The sequence below is a fragment of the Oncorhynchus nerka genome, linkage group LG10 (assembly GCF_034236695.1).
Source record: "Oncorhynchus nerka isolate Pitt River linkage group LG10, Oner_Uvic_2.0, whole genome shotgun sequence".
In the NCBI taxonomy this organism is placed as follows: domain Eukaryota; kingdom Metazoa; phylum Chordata; class Actinopteri; order Salmoniformes; family Salmonidae; genus Oncorhynchus; species Oncorhynchus nerka.
The window spans coordinates 42786667-42811596 of record NC_088405.1 but is presented as its reverse complement, the minus strand read 5'-3'; positions in this window follow the sequence as shown (position 1 = coordinate 42811596).

Sequence of the window (24930 nt, the reverse complement as noted above, 5' to 3'; positions counted from 1 at the left end):
ACATTGCTGCGGGGACTTGCTTCCATTCATCCACAAGAGCATTAGTGAGGTCGGGCACTAATGTTGGGCGATTAGGCCTAGATCACAGTCTACGTTCCAATTCATCTCAAAGGTGTTCGATGAGGTTGAGGTCAGGGCTCTGTGCAGGCCAGTCAAGTTCCTCCCCACGGATCTCGACAAACCATTTCTGTATGGACCTCACTTAGTGCATGGGGGCATTGTCATGCTAAAACAGGAAAGGGCCTTCCCCAAGTTGGAAGCACAGAATGGTCTAGAATGTCATTGTACGCTATATGCATTAAGATTTCCCTACACTGACACTAAGGGGCCTAGCCCGAACCATGAAAAACAGCTCCAGATCATTATTCCTCCTCGCCCAAACTGTACAGTTGGCACTAAGTTTTGGGGCAGGTAGCGTTCTCCTGACATCCGACAAACCCAGATTCATCTGTCGGACTGCCAGATGGTGAATCGTGGTTCATCACTCCAGAGAACGCGTTTCCACTGCTCCAGAATGGCGGCGAGCTTTACACCACTCCAGACGATGCTTGGCATTTCTCATGGTGATCTTAGGCTTGTCTGCAGCTGCTCGGCCATGGAAACCCATTTGATTAAGTTTCCAACAGTTATTGTGCTGACGTTGCTTCCAAAGGCAATTGGAAACTCGTTAGTGAGTGTTGCAACCGAGGACAGTCCCGTTCTGTGAGCTTGTGTGGCCTACCACTTTCTGGTCGGGCTGTTGTTGCTCCTAGACGTTTCCACTTCACAATAACAGCACTTACAGTTGACCAGGGCAGCTCTAGCAGTGCAGAAATTTGACTAGCTGACTTGTTGGAAAGGTAACATCCTATGACGATGCCACGTTGAAAGTCACTGAGCTCATCAGTAAGGTCATTCTGCTGGCAATGTTTGTGTATGGAGATTGCATGGCGGTGTGCTCGAGTTTATACATCTGTCAGCAACGGGTGTGACTGAAATAGCCGAATCCGATAATTTGAAGGGGTGTCCACATACTCTTGTATACATAGTGTAGCTCAGTATTTGTATATATTTTATACCATATTTTTTGCTCATCTTTATCAGGGTGCCAATCATTATGGACCTAACTGTATACACTATCTTATATAAAGTTCATGCATCCGGCTTCTTGAACTTGACCAAGTCATCATTAGCAATTTCATGTGAGATTTTACTCAATGTTTGTCGAGTCGTTCATAAGAATGATCAGCAGTTCAATGGCTTAAATTTAAAACTGAATAGTGATGTTGCATGGAGTGGTAGGGTGAAAATAATTATAGATTGCTTTCTTTAGACTAAATCTTTTCTTGATACTAAAGACTTTGGTGCCAAGTGTCCCTAATAGGTATGTTATTACGTGTTAGTTACACAGATCAAAATGTAAACAGATAATTACATAAACTGCAAGAAAGCTATAAAACCTGTAAGTAACAATTACACTGTAAATACACTATACCTGCCTATGTAACTACCATGTAAATACCAGAGGAGGCTGGTCCTGGGAGGAAGAGGAAGAGGAGGATGGTCTTTCTCACAAATTCATTGCTGCTTGTTCAAGGATAATTCAACATTGTACCTGAGGCGGCCAAACGTCAGTTCTCAAAACTGAAAAGAAGACATTAAATGGGACATAATGCTCTATACGATGAAAACAATCACCTGATCATTTCATTTGGCAAATCAGTTAAAGTCCTTTCCTTTTCCTTACCCACTACAGTATTTCCCATCAATGAATGACATCTCCTGTGTCTCTAAAGAATAACTGAGATCTGTAAATGGTTAAAGTTGCCAACAGCGCTACAGTATTGCGCACGTTCCCTTGGGAATTTAAAGGAATGTTCCATTCAAATTTTTGGAGGCGATGTTTTGTTTGCTTATTGAATTACGTAATAGACATATTTTGTTGAGTTAGAATGGCATATAAGCGTACCATTCACCCTGAATGGTACGAGGAGTGTAATACAGGGCGATCATCATGGGTGATTCATTTTACTGCAGCTGCCAGGCAGTCTTTACCCTGCCCAGAATATCTACTGATGGGCCATTAATACCTCCTGACCTGACTGGGAGGATCACACAGCACTCATTACATACCAGACACACTACAGTAACCAGATGCAGACCACACTACAGCAATACCGGTCAGATACAAGACAGACCCGGGATTTTGATTGCACTGATCTGGGATTCACAGAAAAGCTGCATTCAGTATCGCAGAATATCCATCATACATCCATCATACCAGCCCAGTCTTAAAATACACTATACAAAAGTATGTGGACACCCCTTCAAATGAGTGGATTTGGCTATTTCAGTCACACCCGTTGATGACAGGTGTATAAAATTGAGCACCCAGCCATGCAATCTCCATAGCTAAACATTGGCAGTAGAATTGCCTTACTGAGGAGCTCAGTGACTTTCAACATAGTGCCAGCTTTCATCACATTTCTGCCCTGCTAGAGCTGCTTCGGTCAACTGTAAGTGCTGTTATTGTGAAGTGGAAACATCTAGGAGCAACAACGGCTCGTTTCTGAATACATAGTGCCAACTGTATTGTTTGGTCGAGGAATAATGGTCTGGGGGCTGTTTAAAAAAAAAAAAAATTATTTCACCTTTATTTAACCAGGTAGGCTAGTTGAGAACAAGTTCTCATTTGCAACTGCGACCTGGCCAAGATAAAGCATAGCAGTGTGAACAGACAACACAGAGTTACACATGGAATAAACAATTAACAAGTCAATAACACAGTAGAAAAAAAAATGGGCAGTCTATATACAATGTGTGCAAAAGGCATGAGGAGGTAGGCGAATAATACAATTTTGCAGATTAACACTGGGGTGATAAATGATCAGATGGTCATGTACAGGTAGAGATATTGGTGTGCAAAAGAGCAGAAAAGTAAATAAATAAATAAAAAAACAGTATAAAAACAGTATGGGAATGAGGTAGGTGAAAAAGGGTGGGCTATTTACCAATAGACTATGTACAGCTGCAGCGATCGGTTAGCTGCTCGGATAGCTGATGTTTGAAGTTGGTGAGGGAGATAAAAGTCTCCAACTTCAGCGATTTTTGCAGTTCGTTCCAGTCACAGGCAGCAGAGTACTGGAACGAAAGGCGGCCAAATGAGGTGTTGGCTTTAGGGATGATCAGTGAGATACACCTGCTGGAGCGTGTGCTATTCATGGTTTACGCTGGGCCCCTTCATTCCAGTGAAGGGAAATGTTAATGCTACAGCATACAATGACATTCTAGATGATTCTGTGAATTCAACTTTGTGGCAACAGTTTGGGGAATGCCCCCGTGCACAAAGCGAGGTCCATACAGAAATGGTGTGTCGAGATCGGTGTGGAAGAACTTAACTGGCCTGCACAGAACCCTGACCTCAACTCCATCGCACACCTTTGGGATGAATTGGAATTCTGATTGCGAGCCAGGCCTAATCACCCAACATCAGTGCTTGACCTCACTAATGCTTTTGTGGATGAACGAAAGCAAGTCCCCGCAGCAATGTTCCAACATCTAGTGGAAAGCCTTCCCAGAAGAGTGGAGGTTGTTTTAGTAGCAAAGAGGGGACCAACTCCATATTAATGCCCATGATTTTGGAATGAGATGTTAGACGAGCAGGTGTCCACATACTTTTGGTCATGTAGTTCACCTCATTAAACTTACAGATTGTCTCTAGTCCTAGCTCCACGGTCTTTGATGCCCATAATCTTATCTCTCCTGTCATAGGGTGATTTCGTATCATCTGTGCATGCGGCAGGTTTATTTTTAACCAATGAAGGTCCTCTAAAACCTGATACCACTGGCCCTCCAGTTAAAACGGCTGGTGGTCAGTTACAGTTACACCTTACAGCTACTGAACCTAGCACGATATAACAGAAACCGTTAGTGTACTTTTGGTCATGTAGTGTACCTATTCCAGTCCCATGTTCACAGGTTTCAATTGCAGTCAGTCCAATGCAGTGAAAGACTGTGCAGCAACAGCTATTTTCAGTGAATGTGTCAACCATACAGTACCCAGGGGAGATAAGCGCACATGCGTTCCTTCATACAGTATCTATCTACCCCTGTTCGTGACCAAAAAAAACCCCACAAAGCAGTGGGTGGAAAGAAACCGGCGTACTCTCTTACCTTCTGCTGCTGTATTCCATATTCGTGTAGTGATCTTTTAGTAAATCCTCAAACACAAGTCTGTCCTGAGGAGAGCCTTGGCATGCTGCACCAAGCCAGCAGCTGCAGAAAGACAGGCCCTTTGTTGCCCAGAGCCCTCTCAGACAGCACACTGACCGCTCTGTGCCTCTCTACTCAACATGCTGCTCCAGCCCAGTCCTCCATCCATACAGTACTCTCTCAGGCCTCGGAGCGCTGGTCAAAGGCTTGGTTAGAAGGGTCTGAAGACTAGGTGGAGAAAGACGAGCCGTCCAGGAGAAAGCTAGTGTGGTAGGCTGGAGACGGTTACCAGGGCCTTCAACTAGTGCACATAACCAGCTATCTGACAGACGGTCGGTGTCGAGTGTCAGACAGATGAAACAAACAGGCCCCTCAAACTATTTATAAATCTTCTCCGCTAATGGCTAATGCTAATGGCTAGTTGCTAACAGCACCTCGGAAGACTATAAAACATAGAGGGAAAAACATGGGTCTAAAGTTAGAAGAGAACCCTTTTCCTCCAGTTCTGTTGTTGTGGTAAGGGGATGGGGGTAGGAGGAGGGGGTGCTTGGGCACATGTGCCCTCTTGGGAAATAAAAATAGCCTGTTGAGCTCACTTCTGAGCTCACCCTTTTCATATGGCTACAGAGAGAAGAGCTACAGCGCATCAACAAATAGTTTCTGAGCCTCCCACAGATAAGGACAAATATTTCAACTCTGATAATTATTCTAGATTACTCTGGGTTATTCTAGAAGTTGTTCATTGTGTTTTTGACCATAGATAGGACCATTATCTACCAACTTCAGACCATGTGCGCTGTAATTTCTCCTGTACAATTTTCAGCAATCAGCCAGCCTCTCTGTTTGTATTCCAGGTATTCTGTTTATAGTCTTCAGTTCTGAGTGTGTATTACAGCTCAAGGGAACATGCATCGCTAAAACAATGCCCTGCACGGTTTCTGGATCTTTTTTCCTGGCAAGATCTGCACTAGCTGAAATCCACATGGTTGTTGTTTTGGCGGTGTAAGAGTTGGAACTGCTTTAGAGCTGTCAAATCTACAAGCGGCTCCTTGCGCAGACACTGCCAACGGATGCAACGAAACCACACCAACTTTATGTCTGACAAATCCCACACTGCCGCGTTTGAAGTTCATGCAGTTCAAAACACTCAAATTGCAAGTTCAAACACTCAAATGCATGATGTTCTGTTGTCCACACCTCGATTAGACTGATAGCCTATCCCTATCCAAATTAACATAAAATACCACAGTTACACCTCTAGACCCATAAAGATGGTGCCGAATGAACACGGCTCACGTTTTATTTTCTCCCGAATAATTGTGCAATATTGTAATTTTTTTCAGCGTTTTCTGTAACTTTTAATTTTTTTTTACTAATTGTGTACATAATGTTGCTGCTACCATCTCTTATGACCGAAAATAATGTCTGGACATCAGAAAAGCGATTATTCACCATGGACTGGAAGACACTTTTTCCTTTAATGAGTCTGACGAGAAGGATATCCTGCTTTCACTGGAACAGGTGCAGATCCACGCCGTTGCGTGAAGAAAAGACGCCGGAAAAGGGAAGCAGATCGGGGATGCTTCTGAGAAGCGAGTAAACTATCAATGCCTTCCATTCTCCTTGCTAACGTGCAATCGTTAGAAAATGTAATTGATGACCTACTATTAAGATTTTCTTACAAACGGGACATTAAAAACTGTAACATCTTATGTTTCACCGAGACGTGGCTGAAAGAAGAAATGGACAATGTAGACCTGGCGGGATTTTCCATGCACCAGCAGAACAGAGACACTACCGCTGGTAAGACGAGGGGTGGGGTGTGTGTCTTTTTGCCAATAGCAGCTGGTGCGCGATGTCTAATATTAAAGAAGTCTCAAGGCATTTCTCGCCTGAGGTAAAGTACCTTATGATAAGCTGTCGACCACACTATCTACCAAGAGAGTTCTCATCTGTATTATTTGTAGCTGTTTATTTACCACCACAAAGCAAAGCTGGCACTAAGACTGCTCTCAACCAACTCTATAAGACCATAAGCAAAGAAGAAAATGCTCACCCAGAAGTGGTGCTCCTAGTGGCCGGGGACTTTAATGCAGGAAAACTTAAATCAGTTTTACCAAATTTTTACCAGCATGTTACATGTGCAACCAGGGAGAAGAAAATCCTAGACCACCTGTACTCCACACACAGAGATGCATACAAAACTCTCTTCTCCGCCCTCCATTTGGCAAATCTGACCACAATTCTGTCCTCCTGTTTCCTGCTTACAAGCAAAAACTAAAGCAGGAAGTAGCAGTGACTCGCTCAATACGGAAGTGGTCAGATGACACGGATGCTACACTACAGGACTGTTTTGATAAGACAGACTGGAAAATGTTCCAGGATTCATCCAATGGCATTGAGGAATACACCACCTCAGTCATCGGCTTCATCAATAAGTGCGTCGATGACGTCGTCCCCACAGTGACTGTACGTACATATTCCAACCAGAAGCCATGGATTACAGAAATCATCCGCATCGAGCTAAAGGCTAGAGCTTCTGCTTTCAAGAAGAGGGACACTAATCCGGAAACTTATAAGAAATCCCTCTATGCCATCAGATGAACCATCAAACAAGCAAAGCGTCAATACAGGATTAAGATTGAATCCTACTATACCGGCTCTGAATCTCATCGGATGTGGCATGGCTTGAAAACTATTACGGACTACAAAGGGAAACCCAGATGCGAGCTGCCCAGTGACGCGAGCCTACCAGACGAGTTAAATGCCTTTAATACTCGTTTCGAGGCAAGCAACACTAAAGATCCACAGATGACGCAATCTCAATTGCACTCCACACAGCCCTTTCTCACCTAGACAAAAGCAACACCTATGTGAGAATGCTGTTCATCGACTACAGTTCAGCATTCAACACCATAGTGCCCATGAAGCTCATCACTAAGCTAAGGACTCTGGGACTAAACACCTCCCTCTGCAACTGGATCCTGGACTTCCTGACGGGCCAGCCCCAGGTGGTAAGACTAGGCAACAACACGTCTGCCACGCTGAGCATTAACACTGGGGCCCCTCAGGGGTGTGTACTTAGTCCCCTCCTGTATTCCCTGTTCACCCACGACTACGTGGCCAAACACGACTCCAACACCATCATTAAGTTTGCTGAAGACACAACAGTGGTAGACCTGATCACCGACAACGATGAGATGGCCTATAGAGAGGAGGTCAGAGACCTGGCAGTGTGGTGCCAGGACAACACCCTCTCCCTCAATGTGAGCAAGACAAAGGAGCTGATCGTGGACTACAGGAAAAGGCGGGCCGAACATCGGCAGGGCTGATGTGGAGCGGATCGAGAGTTTCAAGTTCCTTGGTGTTCACATCCTCAAACAAACTATCATGGTCCAAACATACCAAGACAGTCATGAAGAAGGCACGACAAAACCTTTTCCCCTTCAGGAGACTGAAAAGATTTGGCATGGGCCCTCAGATCCTCAAAAGGTTCTACAGCTGCAGCATTGTGAGCATCCTGACCGGTTGCATCACCACCTGGTATGGTAACTGCTCGGCATCAGACCGTAAGGCACTATAGAGGGTAGTGCGAACGGCCCAGTACATCACCAGTACATCCTGCCATCCAGGACCTATATAATAGGCAGTGTCAGAGGAAAGACCATAAAATTGTCAGAGATTCCAGTCACCCAGGTTATGGACTTTTTCTCTGCTACCGCATGGCAAGCGGTACCGGGGCACCAAGTCTAGGACCTAAAGGCTCCTCAACAGCTTCTACCCCCAAACCATTAGACTGCTGACCCCCCCTCCCCCCACCCCCTTGTACACTGCTGCTACTCGCTGTTTCTTTGTTACCTATGCATGGTCACTTCGCCCCGACCTACATTTACAGATTACTTCAACTAGCCTGTACCCCTGCACACTGACTCGGTCCCCCTGTATACAGCCTCATTATTGCTATTCTTATTGTGTTACTTTTTATTATTACTTTTTATTTTAGCCTACTTGGTAAATATTTTCTTCTTCTTGAACTGTACTGTTTGTTAAGGGCTTCTAAGTAATAATTTCACGGTAAAGTCTACATTTGTTCTTATTCGGCGCATGTAGTAAATACAGTTTGATTTGATTTTGAACACCGCTAAAACATCCTCTATGTAGGCCAACATGGTTAAATGGTCGATCTGATTCAATCAAGGCCTTACAACAGTTGTTGCATTCAGGAGAATTCAGAGAGAGAGAGATTATTTCTTACTGCTCCTTCCTCTCCCTGGTGGCAGCATCTGGCTGTTCCCATTCAGAGCTGTGAGGAAGAACTGAATGAAATATACTGAACAAAAATATAAACACAACATGCAACAATTTCAAATATTTGACTGAGTTACAGTTCATATAAGACAATAAATAAATTCCTTATGTCCTAATCTACAGATTTCACATGACTGGGAATACAGATATGCATCTGTTGGTCACAGATACCTTAAAAAAAGGTAGGGGCGTGGATCAGAAAACCATTCAGTATCTGATGTGACCATCATTTGACTCATGCAGCACGACACATCTCCTTTGCGGAGAGTTGATCAGGCTGTTGATTGTGGCCTGTGGAATGTTGTCCCACTCCTCTTCAATGTCTGTGAAAAGTTGCTGAATATTGGCCTGGAACACGCTGTCGTAAACGTCGATCCAGAGCATCTCAAACATGCTCAATTGGTGAGACGTCTGTGAATATGCAGGACATGGAAGAACTGGGACATTTTCAGCTTCCAGGAATTGTGTTGTTTGACAAAACTGCACATTGTAGAGTGGCCTTTTATTGTCCCCAGCACAAGGTGCACCTGTGAAATGATCATGCTGTTTAATCAGATTCTTGATATGCCACACATGTCAGGTGTATGGATTATCTTAGCAAAGGATACATTCTCACTAACAGGGATGTAAAAAAAAATTGTGAACACCATTTGAGAGAGTTAAGCTTTTTGTGCGTACGGAACATTTGAAACATGGGACCAAGACTTTACATGTTGTGTATATATTTATGTTCAGTGTAAATTAATTTGAATTATTTTATAGCTTTTATCCCTGCAGACTCTCACCTCTGAGGTAAAGGCCAGAAGACCAAGGAGAAGGGGGAGAGCAGAGGTGTGGGAGGTGTCATACTGCCTAACACCCTTATGACCAAACCCCCTTTCCCCCATTTCCCATCCCTACTACTGCAACGTTAAGAGGAGTCCTCTCCACTACAATCCCTCTCCCCCTTCTCACGTCTTCCTTACCGCCCCACTGCCTTCCCCTGCAGTCCACATCTATAATAGGAAATAGGCCCTCTCCCAGGGCTGGCCTGTCTGGGTGATGGACAAACACACATGGGCTGGGCTTTAATGGAAACACACACACACACTCACACACACACACACACACACACACACACACACACACACACACACACACACACACTGTTACTATGCCTCAGGAAAGGCAAAGAGGTCCTCCCACTCAATCCCCCCTCACTGTTACTATGCCTCAGGAAAGGCAGAGGTCCTCCCTCTCAACCCCCCTCCCTCTTACCCACCTCTCACCCACTTCCCCTTCTCCTTCATCCCCTCCCTCCATACCAACCTGGTCTCAGAGCATTGCATATTATTCCGAGACACTCCATTTAGTATGATTTGTTACGTTTCGTATTGGTATGTAAATCACATAACGAAACTAAACAAAAAGAAGAAACTATACTACGGAACAAATATCAATTATTTAAAGAACGATAGTAAAAAGGTCTGGAATACTTTAAATGAAATTCAAGGCAAAAAAGCAAACTCGGCTCCATCCTTCATTGAGGCAGATGGCTTGTTCATAACAAAACCCTTTGATATTGCCAACCACTTTAATAACTTTTTTTGTTGACAAGATTAGCAAACTTGACATGCAAACAACAAATGCTGAGCCTTCATATTCATGCCACAATGGACTAAACAATGAAACACAAGCGCTGTAGATAAGTTCCACGAAGTGGGACAAACCACCTGCTGCCGACAACCTGGATGGTAAATTGCTGAGGTTGATAGTGAAATACATTGTGACTCCTGTTGCCACATCTTCCATTTAAGCTTAGAAGACAGTGTGTGCCCTCAGACATGGAGGTAGGCAAAGGTCATTCCACTACCCAAGAATAGCAGAGCACTCTTCAATGATTCAAACAGCCGACCAATCATCCTGTTACAAGTATTTAGCAAACTTCTGTAAAGAAATGTGTTTGATCAAATACAAAGTTACTTTACAGAAAACAAATTAACAACAGACTTTAAGCATGCTTATAGGGAAGGGCACTCAACATGCTCAGCACTGACAGAAATGCCTGATGATTGGCTGATATTGTGAGAGCTGTTTTGTTAGAGTTCAGTGCAGCTTTTGCTGTCATTGATCATAACCTTTTGATGAAAAAACGTGGCTGTTATGGATTTGCATCCTCCACCATATTATGGATTGAGAGTTACCGATCTAATAGAACACAGAGGGTTTTCGTTAATGGAAGCCTCTCTCATGCAAATTCAGTTGAGTGTGGTGTACCGCAGGGCAGCTGACTAGCGCCATTATTGTTTTCTGCTTTTACTAATGACCTTCCACTGACCTTAAATAAAGCCTGTGTGTCTATGTACGCTGACGACTCAACAGTATACATGTAGGCTACAACAGTAAAATAAATAACTGACACCCTTAACATAGAGCTCCAGTCAGTTTTAGAATGGGCAACTAGCAATAGGCTGGTGCTAAATATATAAAAAATGGAAGCATCATTTTTGGGACAAAACACTCACTCAACGCTAAACCTCATTTAGATCTATTATTGAATAATGTGGCGAATGAGCAAGTTGAGGAGACTAAACTGCTGGGTGTAACCCTAGTTAGCACGCTGTCATGGTCAAAACATATAGACTCAATGGTTAGTAAAATGGGAAGAGGTCTAACCATGATAGGGCGTTGCTCTTCCTTCTTGACATCTCGATCGACCGGACAGGTCCTACATGCCCTAGTTTTTTGCACCTGGACCACTCTGTGCGGTCATATGCGGCAAAGAGGGACATAGGTAAATTGCCTAGTGGCTAGAGCATTGGGCCAGTAAACAAAAGGTTCCCAGATCAAATCTCTGAGCTGACAATCTGTTTTTCTGCCTCTAAACAAGGCAATTAACCCACTGTTCCTAGGCCATCATTGTAAATAAGATTTTGTTCTTAACTTAGAAGACTTGCCTAGTTTAAAAAAAAGGTTAAATAAAAAATATTAAAAAATGAGATGTACACGGAGTGCAAGTGTCAGTAACATGCATGTCAATCTCTCCTGGCTCACTATTGGTCTTTGTGCGAGGTATTGATGTGTTGAAGGTACTGAAATGTCTGTTCAAGCAGTTGGCACACAGTTCGGACAATCATCAAAAAATGCAAGACTTGCAACCATAGGTCTCTTCACAGTCCTCATGTCCAGAACAGAGCCTGGTAAACACACAGTATTCATTAAATAGAGCCATGACTACATGGAACTCTCTGGCAACACAGGTAAGTAAAGCTAGCAACAAAAACAGATAAAAGAGCACCTTACTGCACAACGGGGATTGTGAAGAGACACAGCCATTCTATATATCTTGTATTGTAATTTGCACGGTATTATGTATTAGATCTAGATATTGTGTGCATGTAATGATATGTAGGCTGTGTGTGACGTTTTAAATGTATGTACACCACCAGTCAAAAGTTTTAGAACACCTACTCATTCAAGGGTTTTTCTTTATTTAAAAATAACTATTTTCTACATTGTAGAAATGCCAAGAGTGTGCAAAGCTGTCATCAAGGCAAAGGGTGGCTATTTGAAGTATAAATATAGAATGTATTTTGATTTAGTTTTGATGTCTTCACTATTATTCTACAATGTCGAAAATAGTCAAATAAAGAAAAACCCTTGGTTGAGAAGGTGTTCTAAAACTTTTGACCGGTAGTCCTTGACTAATAATCTTCTGTAGTATGTATTATGTCATGTTTCATCTGGAACCCAGAAAGAGTAGCTGCTGCTTTTAAAGCGGCTAATGGAGATCCTAAAAGATCTAATGGAGATCCTAAAGACCAACACCAATATCAATGTATTCATTTGTGTATGTCCATCACCCATTTCATCTGATATGTTACAAATTACAATTTGTACTATACTATATGTTACACATTTGCTAAAGGTACAATATGTTATGAATTTGCAAAATGTACAATATGTTATGAATTTGCAAAATGTATGATATGTTACAAATTCTAGCTAGATGGCTAATATTATCTAGCTGGCTAATGTTAGCTAGGCTAGGGGGTAGGGTTAAAGTTAGGGTTAAATTTAAATTTAGGAGTTAGGTTAAAGGATTAAGTTCAGGGTTAGGGGAAAGGTTAGCTAAAAGGGTTAAGGTTAGGGTTAGGGTTAGCTGAAAGAGTTATGGAAAGGGTTAGCTAAAATGGTTATGGTTAGGGGAAGGGTTAGCTAACATGCTAAGCAGTTACAAAATAGCTAAAAAGTAGTAATTAGTTGAAAAGTTGCTAAAATGCTAAAGTTGTTCGTGATGACATTCGAACTTGCAGCCTAACTAACTGCCTGTAACTATTCTTGGTCAAATTTGAAAGGAAACACTTTGAAGTTTATGGAAATGTGAAAGGAATGTAGGATAATATAACACAATACATCTGGTTAAAGATAATACAAAGTAAAAAACAACCGTTCTTTTGTATTTTTTTTGTACCATCATCTTTGAAATGCAAGAGAAAGGCCATAATGTATTATTCCAGCCCAGCTGCAATATATATTTTTGCCACTGAATGGCAGCAGGGCTGTCCAGTGCAAAGTTTTAGACTGATCCCATGAACCATTGCATTTCTGTTCAAAATTTTGCTTCAAGCCTGCTCAAATGTGTCTAGTTTGTTTATGAATAACCTTTCATGTTCAAAACTGTGCACTTTCCTCAAAAAATAGCATGGTATTCTTTCACTGTAATAGCTACTATAAATTGGTAAATGCAGTTAGATTAACAAGAATTGAAGCTTTCTGCCAATATAAGATTTGTCTATGTCCTGGGAAATGTTCTTGTTACTTACAACCTCATGCTAATTACATTAGCCTACATTAGCTCAACCGTCCCGTGGATGGGGCACTGATCCCGACCATCTGTCTTATATTACCATACCAAATGTAACATATCATACTAACCTGAGTCTCTCGGATTTACATTTACTATGTTAAGTCTAGTCTATGAGACCTGGCTGTCCAGTTTAGTAAAAATGTGTGCCGTAATCAAAACATTTCAAAATACTATGCTGATCCATAATAAGAAGATGGCATCTTATGCACAATTGGGTTGTTCCCCGCCATCGTTCATATTGGAATAAACCCATTCCCTTGTCTGAATGATCAGTTTGAAAATACTATTTTCTTCCTCAATAGTGTACAGAGAATTCATTCTAGACGAGTACGACATCCTGGCATTTAAAGCATACTACATTTTTGAAATTTAACATACTATAAAACATTCTATTTTCACACACCTATAAAGCCTACTACTTAGAACACAAGTACGGGTATTTGGACACGGCCACTAGACTGTGGGACACCTATATATCCTCTTCTGACTGTGGGTGGAATCTGGTTGATCACTTTAATCTGCAGCATACTCTTATACAACCTACAACCATTATCTAATTGCTGTGTCTAGAAAAAATACATTATTTCCTTCTTCAAAGGGTAGAATCATTAATGAATAGTATGTAAATACAGTACATGATTAAAAGGTCCTGGATTTGGTACCCGTAGTAGCACCCCATGCTAATCATTGAGGGTGATCAAGAGGTTTAACCTTCTTACATCTTCTAAAGAAAAATATATGGACTGAGACCCTCCTCGCTAGTCCCTGTCTCCCTCCCTCATTTTCCCCTCCCCCTCTCTGCCCCATGTCTTAGAGGCAGGATTGGGACTGTCTTTATCACACAGATAATTACCACAGTTCATTAGGGAGGTTTAAGTAATCACATTCTACGCTGCTACTCTCTCTCTTTCTTCCATTAAATCAACAACATCACTCTCTTTCTCTTTCCCTCTCTTTATTTATTGTTAGTGTGTGTGTGTGTGTGTGTGTGTGTGTGTGCATGTCTTTCCAGTTGCTATATAACCACCCAAACGAGTTAAATGAATGTCAACTGCCCCCAGAGGACTGGAAGCTTCAACTGCTTTGAAAACGCCTTTCCTTTGATTTCCCCTGATCCACAACCTCACAACACACACCTCACCCTACCGTCATCCCTCTACGTTTACGTCCGTGGGCCCTTCATAATATTGAATGGTCCCACCTAATATTATTGGAAAGATATACTACTTGCTGTGTGTACAACGTGTGTGTCAGCGTCAATAAAACAAAGGAGCTGATCGAGGACTTCAGGAGACAGCAGAGAGAGCACGCCCCATCCTCTTCGGCAGGCCACAGTGGAGAGGATGAAAAGCTTCAAGTTCCTCTGCGTGCACATCACTGACAACCTGAAATGGTCCATCCACACAAACAGTGTTGTGAAGGAGGCGCAACAGCACCTCTTCAACCTCAGGAGGCTGAAGAAATTCTGCTTGGCCTCTAAGACCCGCACGCACTTCTACAGATGCAGCATTGAGGGCATCTTGTCAGGATCTGGACAGGGAAAACAAAACAACATTAATGCTGACATGGGGAACAAACTGAGGATCAGACAGATATAAAGGAGCCTGACGAGCCGGCTGAGGTGTGGAAGCCTGAAGAGCTGGCTGAGGCATGATGTGGTGTGGGAGTGTGCCGAGCCAACCGAGGCAAGGAAACCTCTCGAGCCAGCTAAGACGTGGAAGCCCGACGAGCCAGCTGAGGCACTCCCGTTCCTTCGGACCCGACGTCACCAACTAAAACAAAAAACAAAACAAACTACCTGATGCATTGGTGTCAGCATTCTGTGAGGACAGACGCTGGGAGATGAGAAGCAAGTACAAGGAGTGAATATTTAATAAATAATGGACATGAAACAAACATGGACAGCGTCTGGACAGGGAAAACAAAATGACATGAATTAATGCTGACAAGGGGAAGGGCAATAAACAACGTGAAGGAGTCCAGGTGAGTCCAATTAAGCATTGATGCGCGTAATGATGGTGATAGGTGTGCTGAAATGATGGGCAGCCTGGCACCCTCAAGCGGCAGAGAGGGGGAGCGGAAGCAGGCATGACAGTATGTTTGTGAGACTTATGGATGGTTGAATGAGGCTAGCTCCTAGCCACGTAGTGGCTGGAAGCCTTATTGTTTTTGTTAGATTGTTCTTGCATGGGAACAATATCTCAAGCCCAGATTGTCAAAAAGTTATACAATGGCCATACAAGTAATTATAGGACCAAACCATGAATTGAATCGCTCATCGTATCAGACCCAGATGCAGACAGTGTTGAAGTAACACAAGTTTATTGCTAGAACAGGGGGCAGGCAAAACGAAAGGTCAAGGGCAGGCAGGTCAGTAGTCCAGATCAGAGTCCAAAAGGTACAGAACGGCAAGCAGGATGGCGGTGTTGCCATCAGATGGGGGGGCCTATGACAAAGTCTATTGATACAGTTGAAGTCGGAAGTTTACATAAACTTAGGTTGGAGTCTTAAAACTCGTTTTTCATCCGCTCCACAAATTTCTTGTTAACAAAACTAGTTTGGCTATAGTCTATAGTTTTTTCGCAATTCGGTTGGAACATCTACTTTGTGCATGACACAAGTCATTTTCCCAACAATTGTTTACAGACAGATTATTTCACTTACAATTCACTGTATCACAATTCCAGTGGGTCAGAAGTTTAGTAGATTGTGCTTTTAAACAGCTTGGAAAATTCCAGAAAATTATGTCATGGCTTTAGAAACTTCTGATAGGCTAATTTGAGTTAATTGGAGGTGTACCTGTGGATTTATTTAAAGGCCTACCTTCAAACTCAGTGCCTCTTTGCTTGACATCATGGGGAAATCAAAGGAAATCAGCCAAGACCTCAGAAAAAAAAAATAATGCCTGAAGGTACCACGTTCATCTGTACAAACAATAGTACGCAAGTATAAACACCATGGGACCACGCAGCTGTCATACCGCTCAGGAAGGAGATGCGTTCTGCAACATCTCAAGACATCAGTCAGGAAGTTAAAGCTTGGTCGCAAATGGGTCTTCCAAATGGACAATGACCCCAAGCATACTCAAAAGTTGTGGCAAAATGGCTTAAGGGAAACAAAGTCAAGGTATTGAAGTGGCCATCACAAAGCCCTGACCTCAATCCTGTAGAAAATTTGTGGGCAGAACTGAAAGATTGCGAGCAAGGAGGCCTACAAACCTGACTCAGTTACACCAGCTCTGTCAGGAGGAATGGGCCAAAATTCACCCAACTTATTGTGGGAAGCTTGTGGAGGGCACCCGAAAAGTTTGACCCCAGCTAAACAATTTAAAGGCAATGCTACCAAATACTAATTGAGTGTATGTAAACTTCTGACCCACTGGGAATGTGATGAAATAAATAAAAGCTGAAATAAATAATTCTCTCTACTATTATTCTGACATTTCCCATTCTTAAAATAAAGTGGTGATCCTAACTGACCTAAGACAGGGAATTTTTATTAGTGTTAAATGTCTAGGATTAAATGCTTCCCTATTCCCCAGCTGAGTGCCGTTGCCAGGAACGAGGTTCTGGTGTTGTAGCCGTAGGGCTATAATGGAGTGACAGTGCATCTGTCTTGACATTCTTGCATCCCGGTCAATATGAGAGGGAGAAGTTGAACCAGGTGAACAGCAGAGCCTACCTAGCTTGCCAGGAGTTGAGACGCTTGGCAGTGTGGAGATATTCCCGGTTTCTGTGGACGGTCCACACAATGAACGGATGTTCCGCCCTTTCAGCCAGTGTCTCCACTCCTCCAACGCCATCTTCACTGCAAGAAGCTCACGATTCCCCACATCGTAGTTCCTCTCCATGGCATTGAGCGATGGGAGACGAAGGCGCAGGGCTGTAACTTGAGGTCCCCCACTCCAACATTCAAAGCATCAGCCTCCACCACGAACTGTCAGGACAGGTCAGGATGAACCAAGATGGGAGCTGTGGTGAAACGGTGTTTGAGATCCCGGAACGCCTGGTCAGCAGCTGGGTACCATGTGAACAGTACCTTGGGAGAGGTGAGTGCAGACAGGGGGGAAGCCAGGGTGCGTTGCAGCTGCACCCTGGACATTGGCTGGAGCAAATCCTTCACCTCACTCACCTTCCCGGGAGCCATCTGTACCCTCCCTGCAGCAATGATGTAACCCAGGAAGGGGATGGTGGAGAGATGGAATTCACGCATCAATGTTTTCATAAAAATCGGGTTCTCCAGGAGGCGTTGGAGAACCTGTCGCACATGGAGCACTTGTTCTTGGGCTGAGTGAGAGAAGATGAGGATGTCGTTGAGGTAGACGAAGATGAACCGGTTCAACATGTCGCGGAGAACATCATTAACCAGAGCCAGGAACACAGTTGGAGCATTGGTAAGGCGAAATAGCATGAAGACAATCTTCCACTCGTCCCATTCCCGTATCCGCACCAGGTGGTAGGTGTTCTGTAGGTCCAGCTTGGTGAACACGGTGGCCCCCTGGAACGGCTCGAAGGCCGAGGAAATGAGTGATAGCAGGTAGTGGTTCTTCACCATGATGTCGTTGAGGCCCCGGTAGTCGATGCACGGACGCAGGGTTTTGTCCCTCTTCTTCACAAAGAACAACCCTGCACTGGCTGGGGAGGCAGAAGGACGGATGAACCCTGCAGCTACGGAGTCCTCAATGTAGGTTTCCATAGCCTTGTTCTTCAGACCAACAGAGAGTACAGTCGTCCCCGGGGTGGAGTGGTGCCTGGGAACACCCAGTCAGCAGCTGGGTACCACGTGAACAGAACTTTAGGAGAGGTGAGTGCAGACAGGGGGGAAGCCAGGGTGCTGTAACCCAGGGTGCTGTCAATTCCACAGTCATAGGGTCGGTGCGGCAGAAGCGATGTGGCCCGGGCCTTACTAAACATCTCCCGGAGGTCTGGGGCAACTTCCGAGCACCCAGAAAGATGTACAGTGGCAGGCTGTGCTGACTTCAGACAATGAGCGTGGCAGAATGGGCTCCAGCCCATGATGGCACCAGCAGATCAGTCAATAAGGGAATTATGTCGCTGGAGCCAAGAGAATCCCAATACCACGGGAACCTGAGGAGACTTAATGAGCAGGAATTGGATTGTCTCGCTGTGGTTCCCTGACACACTTAGGTTGATGGGGGTGGATTTAGTGGGAGACCCAGCCTATAGAGCGCCCGTCCAGCACTCTAATGTCCATGAGAATGGAGAGGGGCTGAGTGGGGATGCCCAGTTTGGACTCCAGGGTAATATCCATAATCCCAGAGAGATTTCGACTGGTTCCCCCACAGAAATTCTTTATAAAAAGGGGTGCAAGTAAAGGGAGAGGAAAAGTTCTCCATATGTACTCGCTTCTACTGGTGAGCCTGGTCTTTTAGTGGACAGGTGGATACGAAATGACCAGTAGTTCCACAATACAGGCAACTCTTAGACTGAAGCCTGTATAGCCGTTTGGCTGGAGACAGCCTAGCTCTAACTAGTTGCATTGGCTAGGGAAGAGGTGAACCGGCAGACTTCGTAGACTCTCGGGGGAACTCGGGCAGCCTCGGGTTCTCTCAGCAACGGAGCTGTCGGGGACTTCCGGGATGCCTAGGATGAGAGGTTTCTATCCTTGGGCGGGCGAGTGAAAACGAATCTCCTCTCCTTCCTTCGTTCCCGTAGTTGCCAATCGATCTGAATGGTCGTGGCGAAGAGCGAGTTGAGATCCGTCGGTAGTTCCCGGACTGAAAGCTCTTCCTTTACTTTCTCCTCCATGCAGGAACATGTTGAACAGCGCTTCCGGGTTCCAGACACTTTCAGCTGCCAACGTACGAAATTCCACTGCATAGTCTGCCACACTGCGGGAGTCTTGCCAAAGCTGGAGTAACTTCCGGGCAGCCTCTCTCCTGGACAATGGAAAGTCGAAAACTTTCTTTACCTCCGCCACAAACTCCTCCAGACTGAAGCATACGGCCGACTGTTGTTCCCATACTGCCGTAGTCCAGGCGAGAGCCCTTCCGGACATCAGCGTGATGAGGTACGCTATCTTAGAGCGGTCCGAGGGGAAGGAGGAGGGCGGCAGCTCAATGATGAGGGGACACTGAGCGAGAAACGCCCGACAGATGCCCGACTCACCATCGAAGTGTTCCGGGGGAGGTAAGCGGGGTTCCTGGGAAACCGGGAGGCCGGGGAGGCAGTGCTGCTAACAGCCGGGTTACTAAGGGGCTCTGAGATTACCATCGTGGTAGGCTGCCTAACAGACAACCCGCGGAATTGCTCCAGCAATGTGTTCAATGCTCGGTCATGGCATCTGGCCAAGGTCTGGAACCGTTCCATAAGACCACGAAGCAACTCCTCGTGCCTTCCAATGGTGGCTCCTTGGAAGGAGATGGCGTTGCGGAGCTGGTCCGAGTCTGCTTGGTCAGTCATGGCCAGTTCATACTATCACGTTTTAGGGAAAACCCAGATGCAGTGTCGAAGTAACAAAAGTCCATTACTAGTACAGGGGCAGACAAAACCACAGGTCAAGGGCAAGCAGAGCGCAGTAATCCAGATCTGTCCAAAAGGTACAGAACGGCAGTTATTCTCAGGGTCAGGGCAGGCAGAGGTCAATAATCTAGTGTGGTGTGACAAGGTACAGAACGGCAGGCTCGGGGTCGAGGCAGGCAGAATGGACATAATCTGACATTTTCTTCCCTTACTCGCACCCCTTTTCATGCCATTTTGCTGTGGGGGAACCAGTTGAGATCGCTCTGGGTCCTCATCAACTCAGCGGCCGATGAGAGCTTTTTGGACTATACCCTGGCTTCCGAGCTGCAAGAACTGGAAAATCTGGTGCAGTCCACGAGGAGGAGATGCACTGCAATACTTAATGCAGCTGGTGGCCACACCAGCCACTGACTGTTACTTTTGATTTTGACCCCCCTCCTTTGTTCAGTGACACATTATTCAATTTCTGTTTGTGTCTGTGGAACTTGTTCAGTTTGTCTCAGTTGTTGAATCTTATGTTCATACAAATATTTACATGTTAAATTTGCTGAAAATAAATGCAGTTGACAGTGCGAGGTTTCTTTTTTTATACTTTTAAAATCTGAACTTGATCAAGTTTTAATGCACTGATTGTCTTCACTGCAGATCTGACCCATCACACCAAGAGGACCACTACGCTCCAGATTGTTTTCTGTGCTCAGAAGTCCTTGGTTTGTTTTTGCCATTGCTTGATCTATTTTAAATGTAAGAATATGTTGCAGATTGAAACTTTAATTGGTGCCTATGGAAACAAATAGAAATGTAATGAACATTGTTTTCCCACCCCAAAAATCTGGACACTTCATGAATGAGATGTCATTGTGGGAAGGGGCTGTTTTTTTAAAGGGGAATAACTACAAACAGATATCAGCTAAATCAGGCCCTAAATGTCACGTTCTGCCATGCCATTTCCTGAAGTCAGCACAACCTTACCTGCAACTTCTTCCTTGGGGCTCAGGAAGTTGCCCCTGAACTCTCTGCCGAGTACCAGGACCTCTGGGAGGTGTTCAACAAGGCCCGGGCCACTTCGCTTCCGCCGCACTGACCTTCTTGGGGATTGACCTTCTCCCTACCACGACTCCGCCTCAGGGATGACTGTACTCTCTGTCGGGACCAGAAACCAAGGCAATGGAGACCTACATTGGCAACTCACTAGTTGCAGGATTCATCCATCCTTCTTCTTCTCCCACTGGCGCAGGGTTCTTCTTTGTGGAGAAGAAGGACAAGACCCTCCGCCCGTGCATTGACTACCGGGGTCTCAACGACATACCCCTCATCTCCTTGGCCTTCGAGACGCTCCAGGGGGCCACCGTGTTTTCCAAGCTGGACCTACGGAACACCTACCACCTGGTGTGGATACGGGAAGGGGATGAGCAAGAAGACCGCCTTCAACATGGCCAGTGGTCACTACGAGTATCTGGTCATGCCAGTTGGCCATACCAACGACCCTGCTGTGTTCCAGGCTTTGCTCAATGATGTTCTCTGTTACATGTTGAACCGGTTCGTCTTTGTCTACCTCGATGACATCCTCATCTTCTCCCGCTCCACCCCAGAACATGTGTTCCACGTATGACAGGTTCTCCAACGCCTCCTGGAGAACCGGCTGTTTGTAAAAGTAGAGAAGTGCGAGTTCCATCGCTCCACCATCCCTTTTCCGGGTTACATCATCGCTGCAGGGAGTGTACAAATGGATCCCGGGAAGGTGAGAGCGGTGGTGGATTGGTCCCAGCCTATGTCCAGGGTGCAGCTGCAACGTTTCCTGGGGTTTGTGAACTTCCATCGCCGCTTTATCCCGGGTTACAGCACCCTGGCTTCCCCCCTGTCAGCAATCACCTTACCCAAGGTTCCGTTCACATGGTCTCCAGTCATCAAGGCAAAGGGTGGCTATTTGAAGAATCTCAAATATAAAATATATTTTGATTTGGTGAACACTGTTTTGGTTACTACATGATTCCATATGTGTTATAGTTTTGATGTCTTCACTATTATTCTACCATGTAGAAAATAGTGAAAATATAGAAAATCACTTGAATGAGTAGGTGTTCTAAAAATGTTGACCGGTAGTGTATATATATTTAAAATTCTATATATACAGTATATTAAAAATGACCCTTTTAGAAAGAATTCTGAGATTTGGCTGAAAATATGTTAGCATTGTCAGAAATGCTACAAAATGTAAAAAGTACATAGTTTGTTTTTAATGGACAGGAATGTGCACGTGAGAACAATACATTATAAATGTAATAAAAGCTGTTGCACCTAGAAACTTAGGGTGTTTTGCAGATGAAAAAATACAGATTAAATTATGCTTTAATTAAAAAATGTATACTCAAAATTGTACCGCCAACCTGCACATCATCTTTTTGGGGTTTGTGACACTAACATGAGGGGCTATGGGAGGGGAAACGGTGTTGCAGTAGTTTATAGTGCTTGGTGCGTAAATAATGATAAGTGAACTGGGTGAGCTTTGTGTTCACATTGCACTAAAAAAAGGGAACCTAACTACAGACTTCAAGTGAACCGATCTCAGACTACTTCTTCAGATGGTCTCAGTTCGGGGGCTCTTTTGAGGGGTCTGAGTTTTTTTGAAGCATTCACACTGCACAAAAATTAAAGGGAACCGCAGTGAGTTCCCCAAAATTGGCTGAAAGGAACTATGAGTGAAAACACTCTTTGTCAAAATGACATTTTTAAAATCCAAATGGTCACTTTATGGATGCTGTAGTCTCGTTTTGATCCGACATCTCAAATTTGAGCTACGTACCCAGAAAATTATTCTGGCTCAGCTGTGGGCCGCATACTTTGTGTTTTTCTGGCCCAGTATATGCCTGGGTCCCCGGACCAAAGCTGTCATACTTTGTGTTTTTCTGGCCCAGTATATGCCTGGGTCCCCGGACCAAAGCTGGCATACTTTGTGTTTTTCTGGCCCAGTATATGCCTGGGTCCCCGGACCAAAGCTGGCATACTTTGTGTTTTTCTGGCCCAGTATATGCCTGGGTCCCCGGACCAAAGCTGGCATACTTTGTGTTTTTCTGGCCCAGTATATGCCTGGGTCCCCGGACCAAAGCTGGCATACTTTGTGTTTTTCTGGCCCAGTATATGCCTGGGTCCCCGGACCAAAGCTGGCATACTTTGGTCAACACACTGTAAAATTATTCTTCTAAAAGGTATGGCCCAGATCTGGCCCATATAGTAAAGAATATATGTAAAACCAACAAGAGCGTCCCAGGTTTGGCCCACATACTGCTCAAATAAGGAAGGGCACTCAACATGCTCGGCACTGACACAAATGACTGATGATTTACTGAAAGAAATTGATAGTGAGAAGATTGTGGATGCTGTTTTGTATACCTCTTGATACTAGCCATCCCGGATCCGGGATCGTGAATACAGCCTCAAGCTCATTACCATAACGCAACGTTAACTATTCATGAAAATCGCAAATGAAATGAAATAAATATGATATCTCTCAAGCTTAGCCTTTTGTTAACAACACTGTCATCTCAGATTTTCAAAATATGCTTTTCAACCATAGCAAAACAAGCATTTGTGTAACAGTATTGATAGCTAGCATAGCATTTAGCCTTAGCATTCAGCGGGCAACATTTTCACAAAAACAAGAAAAGCATTCAAATAAAATCATTTACCTTTGAAGAACTTCGGATGTTTTCAATGAGGAGACTCAGTTAGATAGCAAATGTTCAGTTTGTCCAAAAAGATTCTTTGTATAGGAGAAATCACTCCGTTTTGTACATCACGTTTGGCTAACAAAAAAAAAAAAAAATTCAGTCATCAAAATGCCGAACTTTTTCCCAAATTAACTCCATAATATCGACTGAAACATGGCAAATGTTGTTTAGAATCAATCCTCAAGGTGTTTTTCACACATCTCTTCGATGATATATCGTTAGTGGAAGTGTGCTTTTTCTCCTCTGAATCCCATGGGAAAATGCCTGCAGCTGAAGATTTACGCACCAATTTAGACAAAGGACACCGGGCGGACACCTGGTAAATGTAGTCTCTTATGGCCAATCTTCAAATGATATGCCTACAAATACGTCACAATGCTGCAGACACCTTGGGAAAACGGCAGAAAGCGTAGGCTCGTTCAGGGCACATTCACAGCCATATAAGGAGACAATGGAAAACAGAGCCTCAAAAATTCTGCTCATTTCCTATTTGAAGTTTCATCTTGGTTTTGCCTGTAGCATCAGTTCTGTGGCACTCACAGATAATATCTTTGCAGTTTTGGAAACGTCAGAGTGTTTTCTTTCCAAAGCTGTCAATTATATGCATAGTCGAGCATCTTTTCGTGACAAAATATTGTGCTTAAAACGGGCACGTTTTTTTTAATCCAATAATGAAATAGCGCCCCCATAGCTTCAAGGGGTGTCATTGATCATAACCTATTGCTAAAAAAATGTAGGTGTTATGGATTTGCATCCTCTGCCTTATTATGGAAAGAGAGTGACCTATCTAATAGAACACAGAGAGTTTTCGTTAATGGAAGCATGCATCTCTCATGCAAATTCAGTTGTGTGTGGTGTACCGCAGAGCTCCAGTCAGTTTTAGAATGGTTAACTAGCAATAAGCTGTGCTAAATATCTAAAAAACAAAAATAATAATTTTTCGTGCGAGGTATTGATGTGTTGAAGGTACCGAACTGTGTGTTTTAGCAGTTGGAACACAGTTTGGACACTCCTCGGTACAACACAAGATATGCAACCAGAGATCTCTTCACAGTCCCCAGGTCCCGAACAGAGGCTGGGAAACGCACAGCATTAAATAGAGCCATGACTACATGGAACTCTCTGCCACCACAGGTAACTCAAGCAATAAAACCAGTTTAAAAAAACAATTTGCACTGTACTATGTATTAGACCTAGATATTATGTGTATGTACTTATACAGTCTGAAGTTTACATACACCTCAGCCAAATACATTTACACTCAGTTTTTCACAATTCCTGACATTTAATCCTAGTAAAATGTCCCTGTCTTATGTCAGTTAGGATCACCACTTTATTTTAAGAATGTGAAAGGTCAGAATAATAGTAGAGT